Source organism: Culex pipiens, chromosome 2, assembly GCF_016801865.2.
Source record: "Culex pipiens pallens isolate TS chromosome 2, TS_CPP_V2, whole genome shotgun sequence".
Classification (NCBI taxonomy): Eukaryota; Metazoa; Arthropoda; class Insecta; order Diptera; family Culicidae; genus Culex; species Culex pipiens.
The window spans coordinates 105,321,065-105,338,168 of NC_068938.1; the positions used below are offsets into that span (position 1 = coordinate 105,321,065).

At 35.2% G+C, this 17,104-nt stretch overlaps 1 protein-coding gene and 1 pseudogene across 1 annotated transcript in view; one reads left to right on the forward strand and one right to left on the reverse strand.

The window, feature by feature from the left end:
* The window catches only part of LOC120427680 (nuclear receptor coactivator 1), a 340,351-nt gene that overhangs the window by 46,090 nt on the left and 277,157 nt on the right, over positions 1-17,104 (forward strand). The window lies entirely within an intron of this gene.
* LOC120428030 (60S ribosomal export protein NMD3-like) lies at positions 369-13,709 on the reverse strand (annotated as a pseudogene).

The window sequence follows — 17,104 nt, forward strand, 5'->3', positions numbered from 1 at the left end:
CAAATTCGTAAGAGGTTGTAGAAGTGACCTCAAACTGACAATAAGAACATTAACTAAACGTAATAAATGCATATAAAAATACTAGAAAGTTGTAGAGAAAACATGAGAAGTAGGTTTTTCGTAGACCAACAAATTCCAATATGAAACTTTCAAAAAAAAAGTGACCCCTTGTCAAGGCTTCAGATAATAGAGTCAGGATGATATTGATATACGATCCCATACTCCTGCTTCGGTATGCCATGTCCTTGCTTTCGAAACCGGAAATGCTGGTAGCAAAAATCGCCCTAGGAAAACTCTTGGTCAAGCGGTTCGCGAACCGACTTAACTACTAGTACCGACTGAACCCACTCGGTGAGACTTTTTTAAATCTAGAAACACTCATCACGTTCCAGGGCCGACGGCGGCTCGTGAGTTCCTCCAGGTGACATCCTGTAAAAGGTGGCTATGTTGCCGCTGCTGTAATGTCGCTTTGCCGCAGCTGTTAGCGGAGTTTCCGCAGTGGCCAACTGGCGGAAAAAATATGTTTTTTTGTTTCTCAATAAATGGTATAATTTATTTTGTAAATGTTGTTTTAATGCGTCACCCATCTCGAAATCGTCCAGCACCACCGACCGACTGCTGCCGGGCGGCTTTCTAGAAGATGTTGACTTTCTGTCGCATTCCGGATCCTCCTCGAGGTCCTGTAGGAACTCGTTGCAGTCCACCACGAGGTCCGTGTCCAGCGCGACCTACTTGATGCTTGAGCTTCCAGTTGCGGGACTGTTTGTGCATCGCGTCCAGCTTGAGCTTCTCAAAGTTGCCGTTGTTGTTGTTGGCCTCGGCCAGGTCGTAACCGAGCACGGAATCGCCCACTTTGAGGAGGTGACCCAGGTGGGCCCGGGTGTGTGCCCAGTTCGGACACTTTCACGACCCAAAAGTCAGCAAGCACGTTCCGGAACGAGACCGGGCCCTGGCGGGGGAAGTTTTTCTTCTTGTTGTCACGGTCAATCTCCATGTCAGTCACGACAAACTCCACCATGTGTCCACCAATCGTCTCAAGGGACTCTTTCAGACTGATCCGTCTGAATCGTAAATCGCTTTGGCCACTTTGGTGATAGGCGAGATGTGCCACAGGAACTTCTGCAGCTTTTTTTCTCAGACAGACAATACTTCCCTTGGAAAAAGGAACCACGTGCAGCTCGTAAGAATACTTGTAATTGTACGAGTTGCTGTGAATGTCGTGCGGAATCAGCTTCTTGGCGTTGGTCACCTTGACCGGTAGGACGGCCTGCACAAAGTCAACCAAAAGTCCTTCGCCTCCGTCCGGTGACAACCGTCGCACATCTAATTGTTCACGGTAAACTCCACCACGAAGATCTGCTGCAGCACGCAGCCGTCCATGACCTCGCCGTCCACGGTTAGCTTAACCGCTTCGCTTAATACGCTTCGAGTGCGGTTCCGTCCAGATAAACCCCGCATCCACCAGCAGTTCCTTCGACTCCAGACTGCACTGGACCCACTCGCTCGGCGGATTTAGGTATCGCACCCAGTTCCGCCCGCAGAACACAATCGCCTGCTTCGGAATGTTCGCCGTAATGTCCACGTGCGTCCGCAGACAAGTCACACACTCGCAGTACAAACTGAAAGAAAAACATTCCAATATTAACATCACTGCAATCACTTTTAAATAAATTCACAGCACCAACCTTTGCTTCGAGTTTCTTCGTCGTCAGAAGGCAGAAGCCAAGCGGGAGAAGTTTGAAATAAACACTTTTTTAAATAAAAATCATTATCAAAAAACTTTGGTGCACTCGTTTAACACCGACTTCGAATTTACGAGAAAAATTAAAACAAACAAACAAACAACTGTCAAAAATCAAAATCCACCGCTTTGGTGAGTCGCTGCACCTAGCTTTTTGTGTGGTGAGACTGGTCAATGTTTTGGTGGAATTTCAGCAGTGAAATGTTTCATTTGAAATATTCTGAAATGTGTCATGCGACAACCGCGCGTCGCATGATGTATTTCAAGAAAATCCACCGCGATTAACCGCACTCAAATTAACAAAAGCCCTATGGCTTCAACAAATGATTGAAACCCAATAAAGGAATCATTAATCGAGTTAGGGTTGACTTCAAACCAAGAGTCCTCATTGTCGGTCCAATGGCTAGAAATTACTCGCTCATCGCTGAGCTAATCGCTCGAATTGGCAATTCACAGTCAAGCGTGAGCAACCACGATTCGCTAGTAGCCATCGTATTGGTCGATCGCATCATACAGCTATTCAAGTACGAGTGTCAATATCTCAAAAATGAAAATTTTTGTTCTCGATGAAACAATGACCATTTTTAATTATTGCAGATTTTAAAAGTACATTACATTTCTCATAAAATGACATGTCTAACAATTTTTTACAGTTGAGTAACGCAAAATATTTGCGATTTCAGCACTATTTTTCAACTTTTTTATTTAAAAAATAGTTTTTTCGGAATTTTACGCCATCAAATCAGGCGTATGATTTTATACAAAAATCCCTTTGACACCAAATGTCTATCTCTTCACGATTTTGTGCTACGAATCGTTGAAATTTGTGTCTTGATAAAAATCCAAAAAAATAAAGGGGTCGTACCGCCCCACCGTCACGAGATATCAAAGAATGGACCACGAATTCGTGATCCGGGATCAAAATAACCCTTTAGAGGAATGTTTTACGGAAATCGACGAGGGATCGAGGTAGAGGTGGGCAAAACCTCGCTCTTTTTTAAGAGCCGCTCATTTTTGCTCGCTCAACAGAGTGAGCCGATTTTCATGTTTTTCATTTGACTTTTAACCCTCTACAACCCAACTCCGTTAAAATTTTTAGAAAATTTATGGGTTGGAAGTTTTACTTGTTTTATGTGACTTTGCCAATGTTATTAAAAATGACGTTTTTTAGGGGTCAACTTTGGCTGTGTTGGTTTACTAACATTTCCTATATTTTAAGTAAAAAGAAGTATGCAGTAATTTTTCTAGTGTCCCAGACTATGCCTCTACGCATTTATATACAACAAGCCTTACCCGAAAAACTTCGTCTTTTCCTTTTTTCGTTTGTTGACGTTTTCAGCTTTTTCCTTGTTCAGCCTCCTATGATCAAAATTTGATTTTACGCAACTTTTTCCATACAATCTGCAGATTTTCCGAAATCGGTTCTAGAGTGGCCAAAGTTGCCACTTTTTGGCGTAAGAACCTTCCTTGGGCTTATACGAACCCAACGAAACAAAAAGCACCTCGATCCAACGCTCCGCATTGAACTGATTCGCGTTCGAACAAAACCGTCGAAATTTTATATATATATAGATTTAAATAATAATGGTGCCATTTTATAGCCGAAAATGTGAAAAACAAGCAAAAAATTTAAAAGGGGCTACAAAAACATGAAAAAAATGCTAAAAATGAAACAAGAAAAACATAAAACAAGAGAAGTAAAGTTTTTCGTAAAACAAAAGTTGCTCAAAATGACCTCCGAACAAGGGAAAAAATTCGAAATAAAAATTTGGGTAGTAGAAGGTTAAAATCTATAAAAAAAAATTAAAAACGAGAAGATTCACTTGAGAAGACCAAACGTTCCAATTATTGGATTAGGAGAGCACCCATAAGTTTGGAAAAAAAAATTGGAAAAAATTGCAATTAACCCTCTATTGGCTAAATTTTTTTCGATTTTTTTTTATTTTTCTTGGTCTGTTTGAGCAATTTTTGTTCTACGAAAAACTTTACTTCTCTTGTTTTATGTTTTTCTTGTTTCATTTTTAGCATTTTAATTTGCATTTATCTTGTTAAGTTTATGTTTGTTTTTGGTAATATTTAGTCACTATTCTATCACCTCCTATCATTACATTTTGCCTATCTAATTTTTTAGTTTTACAGTAACTTTTTCAATATTTGGCTTATGTTTCACATTTTCTGCTATAAAATGGCACCATTATCATTTAAATTGTAAAATAAAATGCGTATAAGCATAGTCTGGTACACTAGAAAAATTACTGCATACTTTTTTTTATTCAAAATATAGGAAATGTTAGTAAAAAACACAGCCAAAGTTGACTCCTAAAAAAAATGACATTTTAAAAAACAGTAGCAAAGTCACATAAAACAAGTAAAACTTGCAGCCCATATTTTTTTTTGCCTTTCTCACCTGAGGTAAGGCTTTTATCCTGCACGGAAAATGAACTTCTGTCAGAAACGTCGAAGACCCAACTTTTTGTATACCTATCGAGAATCAAAAACTGAACAATTGTTTGTGTAAATTTGTATGTGTAGGTGTGTGACCAAAATTCAAACTCAGTTTTCTCAGCATTAGACTCGGTTTAGGGTCCATACGTCGCTATTGAATTGTTTGAAGTTTCGATAAGTAGTTCAAAAGTTATGTATAAAAATGTGTTTTCACAAATATCCGGATTTCTTTTAAATGTATGTAAACTATGTCTGAATCTATCAACCGACCCATCGTTGGTTAGGTAATCGAAAGAGCTTTCCAACGCGTCTAAAACATTGATGATCTGGCAACCCTGTCTCAAGTTATGTCCACTGCAGTGATATTTGTGTACTTTGTTATTCCGGATCTAAAAATATAGATGAAATTTGTGTTCAAATGTATGTGTCTCATCATGTCACCCACTGTTTGTAAAGAGTGAGAAAGGCACCAACCACATAGGTGGATTCAGTTAGTTTTATTTTTTTATTTTTTTATATTTTAAGAGTTTTTCTTTCCAATGCTTTTAAAAGATCAAACATTGGTTGAAAAATGGATTTCTGGCGTTTTTTTGCAATCGAAGTTCGTCTAAAGGCGGGGATGGAATGTAGAGGGTTATTTTTTTTTTTTGTAATTGCGTTTAATTTTACTAAAATCAAACCAATTCTGATACAGTCATCTCTCTGCCTGTCGATCTTCTCGATATCGATATTGCTCCATGTACCGATTAATTCTTCAGTCCCTTCAAACTGCATACTTTGATTGTCCTTATTCCTCGATATAATAATTTCACTTTCTCATGGCATTTTTATTTGAGAAACGATGCTTTAAAGGTGTTCGACGTTTGTTTATTGTTATTTGCTGGACGTTGCCATGATTTTCTCCCATAGCTGCTCATCAAGAAAACACAAATTTCAATGGAGTCTTCATTTTGCATCGTTCTGATGCTTCTCTTCCCCAACGGTCTCTTGGATATTGACAACCAGAGAGTCGATCTGCGAACTCTGTTCTACATTCTGATACATTACATTAATCAATATAGTCTTTAAATGCCAATGTTTAAACGGGCAAGAGAAGTTAAATTTGCGAAGTTAAGCGTTTTGAAATGCTTGAATTTGTACTCGAGTGATTCTTTAATGTACTACGATGAGCAATGAAAAGTTTTTTCAAGTTTTTTATTTTGTTTAGAAAATCATTCACTTTTGAAGTAAATAAAGTACTTGCAAATGTTCACCGTGTACACAATTCTGACAAATTAGACATTGATTTATCAACATTGAAAATATGAAGTAACATTTTCAATTCTCAAAAAAGCACATTTCATGCTATATTTTGTTGTAAATTCAATTGATTATATTTATAAACTAAAAAATAGACACGGGTTTTAAAATTACTTCACCTTGGAACGGTTCACTCAAAAGACCCCGGTTCCAAAAGGATCCGCGGCTCTTTTTATTTTCCAAAACTTCATCATCCCGGTACGAGAATCTGCATTGCGCCGCTAGTCGAGATCAGTGTATTCCCAGTGAGCAAATTTGATCTTTGAGTTTGATTTTTTTTGTGAGCCACGATTCGTTCGCTCTTTTTGGTGAACCGGCTCTTTGAAATGCTCGCTCTTTTTTTTGCCCACCTATAGAACCTTTCCCGAAGTACACTTTTCCCATAAAAACACGGAAATGAAATGATTCGATTTTTTTTACTTTTTATCTGAGCAGTTCTCTAGGATTTCGGTCATTCGATTTTTTTTGTATTTTTTAATCCGACTGAAACTTTTTTGGTGCCTTCGGTATGCCCAAAGAAGCCATTTTGCATCATTAGTTTGTCCATATAATTTTCCATACAAATTCGGCAGCTGTCCATACAAAAATGATGTATGAAAATTCAAAAATCTGTATCTTTTGAAGGAATTTTTTGATCGATTTGGTGTCTTCGGCAAAGTTGTAGGTATGGATACGGACTACACTGGAAAAAAATAATACACGGTAAAAAAAATTTGGTGATTTTTTTATTTAACTTTTTATCACTAAAACTTGATTTACAAAAAAACACTATTTTTAATTTTTTTTTATTTTTTGATATGTTTTAGAAGGCATAAAATGCCAACTTTTCAGAAATTTCCAGGTTGTGCAAAAAATCACTGACCGAGTTATGAATTTTTTAATCAATACTGATTTTTTCAAAAAATCGAAATTTTGGTCGTAAAAATTTTTCAACTTCATTTTTCGATGTAAAATCAAATTTGCAATCAAAAAGTACTTTACTGAAATTTTGATAAAGTGCACCGTTTTCAAGTTATAGCCATATTTAAGTGACTTTTTTGAAAATAGTCGCAGTTTTTCATTTTTTTAAATTAGTGCACATGTTTGCCCAGTTTTGAAAAAAATATTTTTGAAAAGCTGAGAAAATTCTCTATATTTTGCTTATTTGGACTTTGTTGATACGACCTTTAGTTGCTGAGATATTGCAATGCAAAGGTTTAAAAACAGGAAAATTGATGTTTTCTAAGTTTCACCCAAACAACCCACCATTTTCTATCGTCAATATCTCAGCAACTAATGGTCCGATTTTCAATGTTAATATATGAAACATTTGTGAAATTTTCCGATCTCTTCGAAAAAAATATTTTTGGAATTTTCAAATCAAGACTAACATTTCACAAAGGCCAAACATTCAATATTACGCCCCTTTAAGTTGAAAAATTTTTACGACCAAAATTTCGATTTTTTGAAAAAATCAGTATTGATTAAAAAATTCATAACTCGGTCAGTGATTTTTTGCACAACCTGGAAATTTCTGAAAAGTTGGCATTTTATGTCTTCTAAAACATATCAAAAAATAAAAAAAATTAAAAATAGTGTTTTTTTGTAAATCAAGTTTTAGTGATAAAAAGTTAAATAAAAAAATCAACAATTTTTTTTTTACCGTGTATTATTTTTTCCAGTGTAGTCCGTATCCATACCTACAACTTTGCCGAAGACACCAAATCGATCAAAAAATTCCTTCAAAAGATACAGATTTTTGAATTTTCATACATCATTTTTGTATGGACAGCTGCCGAATTTGTATGGAAAATTATATGGACAAACTAATGATGCAAAATGGCTTCTTTGGGCAAACCGAAGGCACCAAAAAAGTTTCAGCCGGATTAAAAAATACAAAAATTAAAATTGAAGAAAAAAGACCGATTTCGTAGAGAATTGCTCATCTATGGAAGTTTAATTTCCTAAATTTATGTTTTTTAACTTTCTATTTTTTTAAAACATATTATTTTTGCCTTGCTTCAGTTAAAAATTGTGAGCTTAAGAAAAATAATTGAAAAAATGAAATAAAAAAATAAAAAAATAAACATCACTAACAACTTTTTTATGAAAGATATTATTTTAATTCGACAATGAAATTATCTTTGACTTGTTGAAGCGCATCATTTTTGAAAAAAATACTTGCTTTATTTTTAAGTTGGAACTTTTGTGAAACTTTTTACTATTTGAGCAGTTCTCTCAGATTTCGGTCATTCGATTTTTTTTTGTATTTTTTAATCCGACTGAAACTTTTTTAGTGCCTTCGGTATGCCCTAAGAAGCCATTTTGCATCATTAGTTTGTCCATATAATTTTCCAAACAAATTTGGCAGCTGTCCATACAAAAATGATTTGTGAAAATTCAAAAATCTGTATCTTTTGAAGGAATCGATTTTTGATCGATTTGGTGTCTTCGGCAAAGTTGTAGGTATGGATACGGACTACACTGGAAAAAATGATACACGGTAAAAAAAATTTTGGTGATTTTTTAATTAACTTTTTATCACAAAAACTTGATTTGCAAAAAAAAACACTTGTTGGAACCCTAACGTCTCTAGTGTTCCACGGTCTAAATCTAAGTAAACAAAGAACCCCTCGCCAAAGCAATGTGGTGAATAACTCATTGTCACTCCACACAAAACAAACACAACGTAGGGCAGTATTGTTATTTGTTACGAATTCAATCTGTGATAATTAACCTGTAAGCAAAAGTGAAAATAAACGATCTCTTCTAATCCAACCTCCGAGAAGGCAAGTTGCCTCTCTCGGAGCACCTGAAACCCTTGAGTTTTACTTACCTGGAAGTCTGGTCCGCCGCTACTTACCGTCCGCTGGAGTTGTCCGCTGCTGCATCGATGGGATCCTGGAACCTGAAAAGAAATGGTGGGTCGTCCGCAGTTTTCTGAGTCGGCCCCCTGGCCGAACAACACTATTTTTGATTTTTTTTTTTCATTTTTTTGATATGTTTTAGAGGACATAAAATGCCAACTTTTCAGAAACTTCCAGGTTGTGCAAAAAATCTTTGAACGAATTCTGAATTTTTGAAGTACTGATTTTTTTAAAAAATCGAAATATCGGTCTCGAAAATTTTTCAACTTCATTTTTCGATGCAAAATCAAATTTGCATTCAAGTTAAATCCATATTTAAGTGACTTTTTTGAAATTAGTCGCGGTTTTTAATTTTTTTAAATTAGTGCACATGTTTGCCCACCTTTAAAAAAACATTTTTGAAAAACTGAGAAAATTTTCTATATTTTGCTATTTTGAACTTTGTTGATACGACCCTTAGTTGCTGAGATATTGCAATGCAAAGGTTTAAAAACAGGAAAATTGATGTATTCTAAGTCTTACCCAAACAACCCACAATTTTTTAAATGTCGATATCTCAGCAACTAATGGTCCGATTTTCAATGTTAAAATATGAAACATTCGTGAAATTTTCCAATCTTCTTGAAAAAAATATTTTCAGAATTTTCAAGTCTAGACTAACATTTAAAAAGGGCCAATCATTCAATATTACGCCCTTTTAAAATAATAATCTCGGTTTAAAAATTCTGAAAATATTTTTTTCGAAAAGATTGGAAAATTTCACGAATGTTTCATATTTTAACATTGAAAATCGGACCATTAGTTGCTGAGATATCGACATTAAAAAATTGTGGGTTGTTTGGGTGAGACTTAGAAAACCAAGGGGTTTCCAGCATCAAGGATTACTGACCAGTCTAAATGAAATTACCAGGATTACTGGCAAAATGTCATGAATTACTTTGATTTCCCAGAATTACTTGGGATTTCCAGAAACCACGCAGAATAGCTCAAATTTATGAAAATAACTTGGAATTACTGCCTAGATTCCAGCATATTGAGAATTGGATCGAATGACATCTGTCAAATGCACAAAACCACGTGCTTGGCAATAGTACGTCCATCACGGGAATTCCCGGCACAAAATTCCCGGGATTTTCATATGTTGTACGGGGAATTCCCGGAATTAAACAAAAATCTTAAATTGGCCTGGAAATTACATTAGTATTACAATTAACACACGGCGTGTTTTCTAGAACAACCTTATCAGGAAAAAATAGTCATCGCTACTTTCAAATGTGTCTTATAGGAAATTTTCTCAGCTTTCCAATGCTTCAAAGAGCGAAATGTTTCATCGGGAAATTCCTGAGATATCTCTATTTTATTGTTTTTGGTTTTAAATTCCTTTATTATTTATTATAAACTTTTAAATAACAGTCCAGGAAACTTGTCAAATGATGTGTTTCATGTGTCTTTTACTCATCAAAATGTGCAGAATAAGACAAAAAAAAAACTTTGTAGAAGGTTGCAAACCGCTAAACATTTTGCAAATCATGTTTTGTCTATGTTTTTGAATATATGGGATTTATTCAGAAATTAAAATCATAAAACAGTGTAAAAATATATTTTGTACAAGAATTATTTGATAATTACATATTTTTTGTGTACAAATAACACGTGTCTACTCTGATTTAGCTTGTTCAACCGAAACAGGTTTGTGATTGTTAATGGTATTATTGAATTTTAGTGAATAAATTTGATATTTTCTTAAGCAAACATTAACCAGGAACATAAATACAAATATGATTTGATGTAATATACTACATATTACTGTAGCAAGCTTCAAAAGTCATATTTTCATCAGAATAAAATAAAAATTAAATTTTATAAAATGTTTTCTGTTGAAAATGTACTTAAAAGTAGCACTTAAACTCGAGTCTTCCAATTCAGAATGCTGAAAACACCGTCACAAACATTTTTTTTTGTTTGAACAAAAATTAAATAATATTTTAACAACAAAAAACAAACAGAAACTTTGTTATCAAACCATTGGAAAAAATATTTTTTTTATAGATGAGATTGAAGATGAGAGTCTTATAAACTTCTAAAATATTGCTAATCATTTAATCATTTAATACAAAAAAACTAAAAAAAATCATTTCATACTGATGAATAGTATTTCTCCTAAAGCTCGCAACAGTAATTTGCAGTTTAATTTCTAGTATTAAACATGTTTTGTATCCATGCAACTGTTAAGTGTTTGATTAAGGAAATATTATATTTATTCATAAAAATCTTGTAATACCCTATCAATCTCAAACCTGTAGAAATTTCGGTTGTATCAGCTAATTCCAAGCTGGATCAGAGCAGACCGGTGTTATTTGTACACATCAATTATGTAATAATCTATTTGTTCTTTTGAAAATAATATTACAATACGATTTTATTATTTTAATATTTGAATAAATCTCACATATCCAAAAATTCGGTTAAAACTTAATTTTCAAAATGTTTAGCGGTTTGCAACCTTCTACAAAGTTGTTTCTTGTCTTATTCTGCACATTTTGATGAGTAAAAGACACATGAAACACATAATTTGACAAGTTTCCTGGACTGTTATTTAAAAGTGTCCAATTAATAATCAAGGATTTTAAAAGAAAAAACTTAAAATAGAGATATCTCAGAAATTTCCCGATGAAACATTTCGCTCTTAGAAGCATTGGAAAGCTGAGAAAATTTCCTATAAGACACATTTGAAAGTAATGATGACTATTTTTTCTCCTTAAGGTTGCCCAGAAAACACGCCGTGAACAAGTTTAAACTTTTCTAAAATTTTACATAAATTGGTACCATTTTATTTAAATTTATTCGTTTTTTTAAATCATACTATTAGCTCAATACTATTAAAATCAATCTAAACAAGGATAGCACTTTTAGATAGTTTTAAAGATTTTTTTTTTGTTCTTTGTTGTGCTTTGAATTTTAAATGCACTCAAACGCCAAAATCAGTTTTCAAAATGATGTTGATATTTATCCAATTGTTCGATGATTTCCAAGCAGGACGTCTAATTTTCCCAGGTTTTGAGTTTCCCGGAAAACGGGAAAAATATTTATTTATTCCCGGGAAGTTTTTAGTTTTTGAAAAAGTCATAAAATCTATGTTTTCTTTGTATTTGTTATGTTTTTCAAGCTTTAAATTTATAGAATTAGCTCAATACTATTAATATCAATCTAAACAAGGATAGCAGTTTTTAGATAGCTTGAACAACATTTTGCTGTTCTCTGTTATGCTTTGAATTTTATATGCGCCACATTTCTAATTCAAATTAAATAAGTATCTTATAAATATTTATTTTTTATTTATTTCTATATGACATGACTAAAACAGCTAAAAAATTGGTTTAAGATGTATAAAAAACAAAAATCATTGCTTTTAATCCGAATACATTTGAATTAGAGAGCATTCAAATTTGCGAACATTCCGAATCCGCTCTGTACTTCTTACAACCATAAAAAGCATAAGGGAAAAGCAAAATGCATTCTGCCGATTTACCTTTAAAGAATTACTAGTAGTTACTTGAATTAATGGGAAATACACGAATTACTGAGTAACTATGCAATTACTCGAATTACTACGGAATTACTAGGTAATTTCAGAATTACAGGAATTACTGCAGAATTGCTGAGTAATTCTGGAATTACTGAATTACTTACTCAAAATCCGAATGATCCCGTACTAGCTGTAACTTTGGTTTCTTACATGAAAATCGATAGGCAATAAATAGAATCATAAAAGGTTTATCGAAGTTATCTTTTTAACAGTTATTTTTTATTATTTTCTGAAGTATGTTTTCACAAACAAGAATCATCGAATTACCAGGATTACTGGGATTATTAGGAATTACCAGGATTACTCTGGAATTACTGAGTAAATCCGGAATTACAGAATTACCTGCTGAAATTCCAAGTAATTCCGGATTAGTGACCAGTCTGTCACGATGCTGGAAACCCCTTGTAGAAAACAACAATTTTCCTGTTTTTAAACCTTTGCATTGCAATATCTCAGCAACTAAGGGTCGTATAAACAAAGTTCAAAAAAGCAAAATATAGAGAATTTTCTCAGCTTTTCAAACATATTTTTTCAAGAGTGAGCAAACATGTGCACTAATTTTAAAAAATGAAAAAGTGCGACTATTTTCAAAAAAATCACCTAAAACTGGATTTAACTTGAAAACGGTGCACTTTATCAAAATTTCACTAAAGTACTTTTTGAATGCAAATTTGATTTTGCATCGAAAAATGAAGTTGAAAAATTTTTAAGACCGATATTTCGATTTAAAAAAAAAATCAGTACTGAATCAAAAATTCATAACTCGTTCAAAGATTTTTTGCACAACCTGGAAATTTCTGAAAAGTTGGCATTTTATGTCCTCTAAAACATATCAAAAAAATGAAAAAAATCAAAAATATTGTTTTTTTTGCAAATCAAGTTTTAGTGATAAAAAGTTAATTAAAAAATCACCAAATTTTTTTTAACCGTGTATCATTTTTTCCAGTGTAGTCCGTATCTATACCTACAACTTTGCCGAAGACACCAAATCGATCAAAAAAATCCTTCAAAAGATACAGATTTTTGAATTTTCATACATCATTTTTGTATGGACAGCTGCCAAATTTGTATGGACAATTATATGGACAAACAAATGATGCAAAATGGCTTCTTTGGGCATACCGAAGGCACCAAAAAAGTTTCAGCCGGATTAAAAAGTACAAAAATTAAAATTCAAGAAAAAAGACCGATTTCGTAGAGAATTGCTCTATTTTCAAATATGTTTTCAGCGAGCCTGACATTTGATAACGTCCAAATAAATGTGTTAGCCCAGTGATTCCTCGTCAAACCAGCAGGATCCAAATAGCAAATAATCTAATTTTGTTCAAATATCTCAGACCAAGTAATTTTTTTTTGCGATTAGAGCGATCCACTCAGTGGGAATAAAGCATCGTTTTCAATTAACAACGACACTTCCCCGACTCAATTATTTCCCCGAGCCAGCTGCCCTATGCGACAAACTAAATAGCTGTGAATCCCCCATAGAGTCTCAACTTCAGGCAAAGGCTTATCCTTGTTCAAACATTCCACCAAGAAACCTCGTCGTGCCTTACGAGGCCCAAGGAGCCACAACTGGAGCATAAACAGGGACAACACCATAACCGAACCGTAATGCAATTCATTTTTCCATTATTTCCCATAATTGAGTTCCACCAGATGCTCCCTGTTTTGCAGATTGATACTGTTACCGTTGAGAGAGGAAGCCCTCCGGGCTGTGGATTGTTTTGCTGTCCGTCAAAGCAGTTTGGTGCATCTTGTTGTCTTCAAGGGGATAACTCCCTTCTGGGAGCATCGTATTAGCAGCTTATTACGGGAAAATGAAATATATTAATGAGGCTGGCGATTTGAGCAAGATTTGAGGTTTTTTTTTCTCATCAGTGGGAGGTCCAGCTTGAAAATGTGAGATAAATTGACGAAACTGAAGCCTCACGCTGAGTGTGGAATTGATGAGCAGCTCCCCGGAGTGGGTCGCGCCAAGCAATTAAAGGGGCTGTAAGTGTGTGACAGTGACGGGTGTGACACGTGACAAAAATGGGCGTTTTGTAATGGTGTTTTGTCTTGGCTACTCAATTTGAGCAATTTGGTCTTCCACGTATAATGAAAAACCTTTTTTTAAATCAATTCCAAACTTGCGTGGGATCGGATTCAAATTGGAAACACGTGTTTGACTTCCTTCCACCATCATCATCACCATTACTGACTCAAGTTTCGAGTCGGGGTTTCAAGAGCCACCAAATTAAGGCAAATTTTAGCCACTTTTGAAGCTTTTTGTTTGGATCACCCTCACGTTGTTCAAGCCTAAATGAAGCATTCAATTCAAATCGATGTTTTTGCTCGTATGATTCCAGAAACTTTTTTTTCGCCCCACCAAGAAAGAGGATGCAATTTTGCGTGTGCCGCAGGTTTAAATTTTTTTTTTTCTCCAAATTTGATAAATTTATCAAATTAGTGGCAATTTTCCGCTTCACCAAACCAAGCGAGCTCGATAGGTCAATTTGGTGTAACGATGATCTACTTCCGATTGGGTGAATCGAACGAGGTTTGGGCGGGGGTGGAGCTATTTAGGTGCTAATGTGTATCCTGTTTGCCACCCAAATTAGCTGGGAATTGGGTGTTTTATACTCGATGTTTGCGAGATATATCGGTGGGAAAATTTAAAATTGTTGAGCTGAAACTTTAATTGACGTAATCTAAATTAGCAGTTAAATTAGTTTCGAATGTTTTCAATTTTTGTTTAAAGAGTAAATATATCAGTTTAAAACAAAATAATTTGATCACAGAGAAAACCAGTTTCCAAGAATTTCAATCGAAAAGTAGTTTTTCAAGTTCAAATCAGTGGCAAAAACATCAGATTGAATTTTTGGAGTGAAAGCAAGAGAAAGGATCCGGGAAACATTATTTTGCTTTTCACGTTTTAAGTGCGTTAAAATATCGCAGTTTGAGTCGTAAAAGTTTCAATAACTTGAACAAATATTTCTGTATAACGCATTTTCTGGATGGGCCTTCATTGTTTTGAAACCTTTATAATTGCTCACTTAATTTGATACTTGCAAGTGTGCACCCAAAACCAAGCCAAATGTAAGAAAATGACAAAATGTACCCCAAAAAAGTTGTTCTTCAGCAGAGACTTCTTTACTACTACTCTAGTATGATCAGCCATTCAATAGATGTTAGAGTCATTCGATTTGGGTGTATCGTTGCAAGCTAAAAGCATTGGTTTGGGCAATTTGATTCCTGTCCGAATTTCCTGGATATCGCAAAACGAAATCCTGTTTTTGGAAGTTAACGGAGTTTTTCTCCAACAACAATCGCCTCGACGGTGTATAATTGGAGGTGAAAGGGAGTGAAAGTAGTCGTCGACATTCTCGAATTGTTGATCTGAAGTTCACCGAGGCCGCTTGCTGAATCATTCTGTTTCCGAGTGTCGCGCGTGGAGGAGTGATTTTCAGTTTTGCGATTTCGTGTTTAAAAATGGCCAAACTGCTTTGGGTCTTGACTCTGCTCTCAGTGCATTGCTGGGGTCAACAACTCGGTCAATCGATTAACTTTGAAAGCATCCCGAGGCAACGTTGGCCGAGTATCTTCGATAAGAATGTTGCCTTTAGGCAGCGACCTTCAACTATAAGTCCAGCCGATACCAGACCCCCGTTAACGGATACAACCACCACAACTGTGGCAACAACGCCATTAACCACCACAACAACTATTGCACCACCTACGAGCACAGATTCTACTACCACAACAACTACTACGAGCACACCACCTTCAAGCACTGATTCTTCTACTACAACAACAACTAGTACGCCACCTTCTTCAAGTACAGATTCTACTACCACAACAACAACGGATACTAGTACTCCATCATCAAGCACAGATTCTGCTACAACTACAACAACAACGGATACTAGTACTCCATCATCAAGCACAGATTCTACTACAACAACAACAACGGATACCAGTACATCACCTTCAAGCACAGATTCTACCACTACAACAACAACAAATACACCTCCTTCAAGTACAGATTCTACAACAACAACAGCAACGGATACTAGTACTCCATCATCAAGCACAGATTCTACTACAACAACAACAACAACAACGGATACCAGTACATCACCTTCAAGCACAGATTTTACCACTACAACAACAACAAATACACCACCTTCAAGCACAGATTCTACAACAACAACAACAACGGATACTAGTACTCCATCATCAAGCACAGATTCTACAACAACGGATACTAGTACACCATTATCAAGCACAGATTCTACTACAACAACAACAACAACAACGGATACTAGTACACCATCATCAACTACAGACTCTACCACAACAACAACAACAAGTACACCACCTTCGAGTACAGACTCTACAACAACAACAACGGATACTAGTACTCCATCATCAAGCACAGATTCTACTACAACAACAACAACAACAACGGATACTAGTACACCATCATCAAGCACAGATTCTACCACTACAACAACAACAAATACACCACCTTCAAGTACAGATTCTACAACAACAACAGCAACGGATACTAGTACTCCATCATCAAGCACAGATTCTACTACAACAACAACAACAACAACGGATACTAGTACACCATCATCAACTACAGACTCTACCACAACAACAACAACAAGTACACCACCTTCGAGTACAGACTCTACAACAACAACAACGGATACTAGTACTCCATCATCAAGCACAGATTCTACAACAACAACATCAACAACAACAACGGATACTAGTACACCATCATCAACTACAGACTCTACCACTACAACAACAACAAGTACACCACCTTCGAGTACAGACTCCACAACAACAACAACGGATACCAGTACATCACCTTCAAGCACAGATTTTACCACTACAACAACAACAAATACACCACCTTCAAGCACAGATTCTACAACAACAACAACAACGGATACTAGTACTCCATCATCAAGCACAGATTCTACTACAACAACAACAACAACGGATACTAGTACACCATTATCAAGCACAGACTCTACCACAACAACAACAACAAGTACACCACCTTCGAGTACAGACTCTACAACAACAACAACGGATGCTAGTACTCCATCATCAAGCACAGATTCTACTACAACAACAACAACAACGGATACTAGTACACCATTATCAAGCACAGATTCTACAACAACA